The sequence below is a fragment of the Cebus imitator genome, unplaced genomic scaffold (assembly GCF_001604975.1).
Source record: "Cebus imitator isolate Cc_AM_T3 unplaced genomic scaffold, Cebus_imitator-1.0 Scaffold390, whole genome shotgun sequence".
NCBI classification, from domain to species: domain Eukaryota; kingdom Metazoa; phylum Chordata; class Mammalia; order Primates; family Cebidae; genus Cebus; species Cebus imitator.
This window is the reverse complement of record NW_016107705.1, coordinates 1933985-1943315: the sequence shown is the minus strand read 5'-3', so window position 1 is coordinate 1943315 and position 9331 is coordinate 1933985. Positions and strand designations below refer to the sequence as shown.

At 37.8% G+C, this 9331-nt stretch overlaps 1 pseudogene; it reads left to right on the top strand.

Moving 5' to 3' along the window:
- Positions 1-478: 478 nt before the first annotated feature.
- LOC119468188 lies at positions 479-623 on the top strand (annotated as a pseudogene).
- Positions 624-9331: the final 8708 nt, after the last annotated feature.

Sequence of the window (9331 nt, the reverse complement as noted above, 5' to 3'; positions counted from 1 at the left end):
CAACACCCGCCTATGAGTGAGAACATGCGGTGTTTGATCTTCTGCTCTTCTGTCAGTTTGCTGAGAATGATAGTTTCCAGGTTCATCCATGTCCCTACAAAGGACCCAAACTCATCGTTTTTGATGGCTGCATAATATTCCATGGTGTATATGTGCCACATTTTCCCTATCCAGTCTATCATCGATGGGCATTTGGGTTGGTTCCAGGTCTTTGCTATTGTAAACAGTGCTGCAATGAACATTCGTGTGCATGTGTCCTTATAGTAGAACGATTTGTAATCCTTTGGATATATACCCAGTAATGGGATTGCTGGGTCAAATGGAATTTCTATTTCTAGGTCCTTGAGGAATTGCCACACTGTCTTCCACAATGGCAACCATTCTTTTCTATATAAATATTTTCATTCCATGATTGACTGAATCTATGAATGTGGAACCCACTGATATGGAGGGCTGACTGTAATAAAACCAGCACCTAGTGTTGTATGAAAGGAGAGAAGGGCAGCACTCCCCTTGACAAGGATGGAAGAGGCCCCCGGGCCTGACAACACACACATGGTTAAAACCAGCACCTAATTCCTCAGTCACCTGGGAGGAAATGAGAATGGGGGCCTATGTTTTAAAAGGACCCCTTCTGTGGGCCCCCAATGGCTACAGCCTGATACACAGGTGGTGATATAAGTCTCAATGCTTTTTAAAATTTCCCACCCCCAATATTTACTAAGCTTCAGCAAACTATTTTTTTTTCAATAAGTATCCATTTATTGACATGGGTAACATTTTCAGGGCAAATAGAACATGCATTCTTTGGTAGTAAAATTTTAAAATTATAGATATATTTCTTTTATATATTATGAATATATTTCTAGTAACGAACATATAACTAGTCTTCAGAAACTGAAGATGGAAATATGGCTGACCCTCAACTTCCAGTTAAGCAGAAAGTAATGACAAGTGCCGAAAATGCCACAGTCACGTGGGCCATTGCTCCTTTCATTCTCTACAGACAACCTGAGTGTCACACTGTCATAGCACCAAGGAGAAAATAGTTGCTGGTCACTTCTCTTACAGCAACATAAGGATTTCTGTACATAAAACATGTTGGACAGGTCCTTCTTCAATCACGGTTTGTATGTCAATTGTTAGTTTCATAGAACAAGAAAAGTGGAAAGAAGACAGAAGATGGTCTCTTTACAAAAGAAAGGTGAATACATTTTGATGCACCAGGTTGTTTAGGCTAAGTCAGTAACTGTGTATTATCAGCCCTACGACTGCTAAGTGTCAGCATTTAGAATCTCAGTGTAGGAAAGAACCTCGGACACCATCAGTCCAACTGCTTCCATTTTACAGCTAAGGAAAGGGGTCTGGAAACGCAGACCAGGATGAGAGCGCAGCCTCTGGAGTTAGGCTCCTTAGTATGTGATGTTCATGGATCCCGTAGACAAACTCATTTTCTGGTAATGTGAATTCACTTCTGGTCTTTAAACCAACAGTTTTTCAGTCTAAGGTATGCTAGACAATGATTCAATTTTTATGCTTAGGTTTCCTCTGTACAACTTTTTCCATCTAGGTTGTGATGATGGGACTGTGAGCCCCCTACACTTTTGCATACTCACTTTGAATTTGGGGGTTAAGGTGTGAGTAGGGCTCCATGAACCATCATTTATCTTTCACATCATTTCTCTTTCTACCTCTTGCTTACATAACTACCTATTTTAAAATTTAACAATTAGGTCAATTATTAACTTCATCATGTTAGGATGTTAATAAAAATCATGTTAGAAATTAAAGGAATTAGGTAAATGATTCTTGATTGATTTAAAAAGGACAATACCAAAGACAGCAATAAGGTCAGAGTGACCTGGTGCACCTGTATCACCCCAATCTGAAAGGATTGATTTTTTCAGCAAAAGGTAATGTATATAGAAAATGAAAACTAAAAGATACTCAGAGGTAGCCCTTGTCGTTAGACATTTAAGGATGTTCTAGACTTCAAGAGGAACCCCAACAGAGTTTTCTCTGCTTCAAATTAAAAACAATTTTCTGGAATGATTAATAACATAAGAATAATAATCAGTACTGAATTGTATAGTGGAATGATCCCCATTAGGTTCCAACCGTTAGTTTATCTGCTTTCTTAGCATGTATCTTTCTCACCACTATAAAATTGACGTCTGTCATTTATAATGTTACCTGTATTATCTAAACCCTAACATCTTTAAACCCAGTGGACTTCCCCTAGAAGGGTTTAGATGCCTGAAAACCCAGGTGAATCGTTCTTATTGAGCAATGAGCTGTTGACAAATGAGGTAAGGCAGAGGCATGCTTATGGGCGCCAGTCGACAGGTTGGTTTTTGATGGCCATGGTCCAGAGGAGTGGGTGGTCAGTTTCCACAGTCACAACACCAGACCCGTCGTAGGTATTGGAAGTACTGACCAGTGTTCCAAAAGCAAGCACATCATTTGCTGTAAGAAAATAAGGGAAAAAATTAGTAACTATTTTTTTTCTTCCCCCAATGTAGATTAACTTTGTCACTTACCAAAAAGCAAGTAAGCACATACTTTGATTAAAAAAATATATATAAATGTGGGATAGGTGAAATATATGATGTACAGCTTTAAAATGGGAAACTTCTATAACTTGCTGTAAACATTCTTCCTGGAATTGGTTATTGGTTACTTACCATTTTGGGTTATATATCATTTTCAATATTAAATTTTATTAAAATCTTTTCTTTTTTACAATTGTAAAACCAAAACCCATATTTGTAATGTGCTACTTACTTCCTTGCCTGAGTAAAATTTTAGTTTGTATTGGTAATTCAGAATTAAGATTTAATATAAATTATTAAGCTCTATAAAGATATAGCTTTAGCTTCAAGTATAAAAAAAAAAAAAAAAAAAAAAAAAAAATAACCTAAAAAAAAAAAAAAAAAAAAAAAAAAAAAGCCTGTGATTTTGGTCATTGTTTTCTTATGAAGCAAAAAGAAATCCAAAGCAAATGTGGCTTACTTTCTGTAAAATTAACAGAAACTCAAAGGTCAAAGCCAATTTTCAAATATGTAATCTTGAGCAAGTGACTTAAGCTCAGCTATAAAGTGAGGGCAAGAGATGATGAGACAATCCTTTAAACTATTTATCAAAGTAAAAGGCTTATGAATTAAGATTAGAATTTATATATTTATACATTTCATTTATATATACATATAAATATATTTTTTATTTTTCTAACAAGTTAAGGCCTAGGCACAAATTGGTAACTTCACTTCTCTTTGCTTACACAGGAGCAATTCACTTAATCAACATGACCCTAAACTCACAGCTGTCCTATAAGCATTTCTTGGTAATCAATATTATTTTCTTTACCAAAATTCAGAGAGAAAACTGAACAAATGTTACGGAGCCAAAATTACCAGAGTCAGAAGAGGCCCCTTTTCCATCAGACAAAAACCTGTGAAGTTATACACACTGCTTTGGAGGAAATAAATCAATTACAATGCTCACTTCCCACTAGAGGGAGCCTCCTATCTTTCTGAGGAAATCTTGAAAAGGCAATTTAAAAATTCAGAAAGGGAGAGATAGCAAGGGGAGAAATGCCAGATGTAGGTGATGGGGAGGAAGGCAGCAAATCACACTGCCACGTGTGTACCTATGCAACAATTTTGCATGTTCTTCACATGTACCCCAAAACCTAAAATGCAATAAAATAAATAAATGGGGAAAAAAATTCAGGAATGGTACTGCAAGATAATGTATCATCAGTATTAGCAGTTCACACAGTTTATTTACTAAAACTCAAACTATTTTTCATAGTTACTAACGTTTTTACTAATGCAAACATAAAAGTAAAGCTACACAGGAATACAGAGCAAATCTCATGTGAATATTGCCGTGATACGAACTTCAATAGAAGAGGCTCTTAACTCTTGAGTCATTTGGGACTTCCGTGAGATGATGTTTCTGAACACTGGTGATATATACATAAATATGTATGGATATAGACACTGTTACATAGTTGGTAGAGTAGGGTGGTGATCTTGGAGGGATTCACAGCAAAGTCAATTGAAATCTCTACCTCTCCTGAATGGTGGTCTTGCCTGGAACGTGGGTGCTTACCAAGTGGCTTACTGAGACCTATGCCAGGTCTAGGGTTTCAAGGTTTTCCCAACAGCCCAGAGAGAGTCAGCGAGCACTTCACACCCCTTTACTGTGAAGGCAATCTCGAGTGCATCAGTAGGCCGGCCAACTTTAAAGTGGAAACTCCCTCATGAAGAACCGTGCATACACAACCCCACTTGAATTTGACACATACATTACATGATTCTAGAAACTGTATTAAAATCCTAGTTTTTACTTACGCCCAAAGAACAGGAGTACAAAATTTTCAAGTTTATAGCTGCATATAAATTCCTTTCTGATTTTCGAAGCCAGACTATGGATTTCAGAATTTCAGGAGTAGCTACTCAGATTATACATATTGGGTTTACTAAGATACAGTTGTATCCTAATTAATTTCAAATGGGAAAATAATCAAAGTGGTTGTATTTGAGCATAAGAAGATGCAATTTTTTTTTTGAAGGAAACTTTTTTTGAGTTTAGCTGTACTTGTAAATTATGTTTTTATTTTATAATATTTAAAGTTCCAACAAGACCAGTTACCAGACAGTTACAATTTAAAGATAACAATTAAGTAGTTTTGATTATCTCTAATTTTATAGAAAGTATAATTAAAATCATGGAAAACTAAGATGTAAGTTGAGAGACAAAGTCATGAATTTAATTTCCTATGTCACTACAATTACTTTGGAATATATTTTCTTTTTTTCTTTTCTTTTTTCATTTTTTGAGATGGAGTCTTGCTCTTGTTACCCAGCCTGGAGTACAGTGGCATGATCTTGGCTCAGTGAAACCTCTGCCTCCCAGGTTCAAGCAATTCTCCTGCTTCAGCCTTCCGAGTAGCTGGAATTATAGGCACTCACCTCTGCGCCTGGCTAATCTTTTGTATTTTAGGAGAGATGGGGTTTCACCATGTTGCCTAGGCTGCTCTTGAACTCCTGAGCTCAGGCAATACACCCACCTTGGCCTCCCAAAGTACTGGGATTACAGGTATGAGTCACTATGCCTGGTCTGGAATATATTTTCTTCAAGTCAAAGAATCATATTTTTGGACAAAACCTTAAGGCGTCCCTTAGAAGAACAAAAATTTTTATGGAAAATATTTGGAATTATGATGAACTCCCTCTACCCCAAGTATCTGAAGGTCAATCATGACATAAGTACATGAAACTAGTAAGGAGACAACTGCGTGCAGACAGGAGAAAAACAAATTACCTCTCCATTTCTACCCTGGAGGATTTGTCCAAAACTTTGGCTGGCAGAGCTATAGAAAGTCTGACTTGGATTTTTTACCCCTTTGTTTGCAGAGTAGAGTACAGCCAACCATAATTGTTGAAAGACAACCAATCATCAGATGAGATCAAGTCATCAAGTCCCCCGCCTCCATTTTTTTTTTTTTATTTTTTTATTTTTTTAGACAGAGTCTCACTCTGCTGCCCAGGCTGGAGTGTAGTGGCACGATCTCGGCTCACTGCAACCTCCACCTCCCGGGTTCAAGTGATTCTTCTGCCTTGGACTCCCGAGTAGCTGGGACTACAGGTGCATGCCACCACGCCCGACTAATTTTTTTTTTTTTTTTTTGTATTTTTAGTGTAGATGGGATTCCACCATACTGGGCAAGCTGGTCTTGAAATCCTGACTCGTGATCTCCCCACCTCAGCCTCCCAAAGTGCCAGGATTACAGACGTGAGCCACCGTGCCTGGCCTCAAGTCCCGTTTTTAAGAAAAGGCAAAAATAAATTACAGATCTGTGTGTAAGTTTATAAGCAACCATATTTTGTGTGACAAACACACTGACATATTTTACAGTTTTCATCTATTATCTCAGGTTGTTTTCTTTCTCAAAGGTAAAAATGAGAATTAGCACTCAGTGTTCTATTGTTTTTAGTGATGTCCTCTCAGCTTTTTTGTAAAGCTGGAAAGACAGAGGACTACAAAGCAAGAGCTGGCAAATTGCTGGATACCAATTATTCAACTCTTTGCTTTTCTTTCCTTTTTTTTTTGAGATGGAATCTAGCTCTGTTGCCCAGGCTGGAGTACAGTGGTGCACTTTTGGCTCACTGTAACCTCTGCTTCCCGGGTTCAAGTGATTCTCCTGCCTCAGCAACCTGAGTAGATGGGAATACCAGTGCCTGCCACCAATGCCCAGCTAATTTTTGTATTTTTAGTAGAGAGGGGGTTTCATTTGTTGGCCAGGCTGGTCTCAAACTCCTGACCTCGCGATCTGCCCGCCTCGGTCTCCCAAAGTGCTGAGATTACAAGCATGAGCCACAGCGCCCAGCCTATTCCACTCTTCTGAGTGCGTTAGTGGGGACATTTGCCCCTGGTTTCTTGCCCATCTTTCCTCCACAAGCGACAGTAGCGAACTGTGGCCTCTTGGTTGGAGCTGGAAGCATGAAGGAGTGTTTTGCTAGGCCTCGGATGCTTTTAGCACTGAGAAGCAACAGTGGGAAGCATTCGTTCTCTGTGCACCTGCATGACTTTTCTGCTCAGGTGCTTTTATAGAAAAGGCATCTCTCTATCAAAGAGCATGACTCCATCATGGTGAAGTTAGTAAGTCAGACCTAGGTTCAAACCCCGGCTCTAGCATTCACCAGCTTTACAAACTCAGTTATTTAAACTCTTTGGGCCTTGTGTCATCAACAGTAAAAATGTAGAAAATATCTACTTCACAGGGACATTGTATGGATTATATGGCCAATCTAATATATGATACATATTCAATTTCCATCTTCTCTGCTTTCTCCTGTTATCCTGCCAATAAAATAGATCAGGTGTGTCTTTTAAAGTTAACAAAAAGAGAGATGTCATGATTTGAACAATTAGCAAAGGCCTGAATTCAAGTGATTAGTTTATAGGCAGCTGAGAATAGAATGAGGTACCTTCATAACTTTTCAAGGCTAGCTTTTGTGAAATACTTAACATCATTTCAGGTGATTCCTTGGCCCGCATGTATGTATGCATTTATTTAATAGATATTAAAGCCTCACTCTGTGCCAGGCACTAGGGTTTAAGGATGAGTGTCTCTGCCCTCAGGGTCCTCACATTTTGGTAAAAGAGAAAGATGCATATACAATCAAACTCAGCAGACAGGAGAGAACCATGAGGCAGGATAAAGAGGGCAGAGGTGCCTTCCTGGCAGCCAGGATGGGTTGTGTATTCAAGAGGGAGGGGAATCCTTTGACAGTTGGGGGCCACTGGCATCCCTAGAGGCCCGCCCCCCTGGCCTGGCTTCCCAAGAATCTGTAGATCAACAGTGGTTGTTTGGTAAAGTAAATAAATAAATAAATAAAGTAAATAAATTATTTAAGAAGGCAATGGGAACATTTCTAAAATCAATAAATCCTGAGGGCAAAATAGAGTGAACTAGCTTTGCCTGGTGCTATTTGAGATGGGCGTAGTCCTCATTCATTTAAGACGACGTCGGAGGCCTTACCGTACACCAGGCACTCGGGGCATAGCAGGATTTTATGTTCAATTTATAGATGAGGAAAATGAAGCTCACAGAGGCTACAATCACAGGCTATGATGATAATAAAAGTTCTCAGACAGACACTAACAAGTGGGTAAGCAAGGTTAAGGTGAGTCTTTGAAGAGCTCTAAAGAAGAGAACTGATGCTGGTCTGTTTTCCTGAAGTACAGAGCTGTGTTTCTGCAGCCTGATGCAGACTTAAGGAGATGCGTTAGTGGGAGCCTAGGACTCACTCTAAGACTTAATGGATACATTACATCTCATATAGACAAATGCTTAATGAACCTATTATGATGAATCTTAAGGCTCCCTACCATTCTGGAACATTAGGTTTAAGTTCTGAGAGTTAAGTTAGGCATACTAGACATCACTAACTATTTAAGACATAATGGGACCATGTCTACTTTACATTCACCATTCACTCTGAGAATTCTTAGCCTATTTGGAGAAATGGCAGCACAGTAAGAAAATATAACTCAGATTTCATTAACAGGAAAAGAAAACTATACTGTCTGTAACATTAGTTCACTATTATAGGTCTATACAATTTTAATTTTTTGACTATATTTTTAAAAAGGTCTTTTATGTACACACATGAGGCAAAAGACTATATTTTAAAAATTTCTAATTTATATTGTAAAATATGAATTCTGGGAATGGTTCAGGAATTTGTTTCTTATAAAATGGCACTTATGGCCGGGCGCTGTGGCTCACGCCTGTAATCCCAGCTCTTAGGGAGGCAGAGGCGGGAGGATAGCTTAAGCCCAGGAGTTCGAGACCTGCCTGGGCAATATAGCGAGACCCCGTTCTCCACAAAAAGGAAAAAAACAAAAAGACAAAAAAAAAACAAAACAAAAAAAACCAAACAAACAAAAAAAAAAAATGGCACTTATGGTTGCTCCTGAAAATTTTCAAAAATAAAATCACTTTCTTGAAGGCAAAAACTCAAAGCAGTCCTAGCATAAAGCTGTGGAGTACGTGCCTTTTGTGTACTTATATTTCTATTAGAATCTTAGGAAATACAAATTTGAGACAGTCTACCAAATAAATACATTTAATTATTTATCTCAGCACTGCCAAATAAAAATATGTGATACAAAAATCTAAATTTTCTAGTAGCCACCTTAAAAAAGTAAAAATACAAAAAATGTTAACATCTTATTTAGGCCAATATATCCAAAATCATTTTAACATCATCAACATATAAAAATTGAGATTTTTTAAATTCCTTTTTTCATGCTGTCTCTGAAATCCATTGACAGCATGTCTCAATTTAGACAAGGCTCATTTTAAGTACTCAATAGCCACATGTAGCCAGTGGTTAGTATGGATTGAACAGTGCAGCTCTAGGTTGTTGAAGCAGAATCTATAGTTATGATTCAATTATCTGCTTTTTTCAGAGGAACATTATTTTTTGGTTTGATTATACAGATATTAATTTTCATCTCATATGTAGATATGCAGGCACAGAGTCCCAGCTTATAAAGAGAACATTACACCCAAACCATTTCGAGTGACTTAAACTTATGATGTGAATGGATCAACAAACACTTAAATACAAAACATGTGCTCAGAAGCTGGACAGACTCAGTCCTCTGCCCTTCAGCTGGAAGGCTGAGAAATATCCAGTAGGAACTGTAGAAAGGACAACCAAAAATATGAAATCCAAACAAACTTAATTTAAAATTACCAAGAGAATATATAGTACATTCTATAAAGTATATAAAAAATAGATGTCTGCCT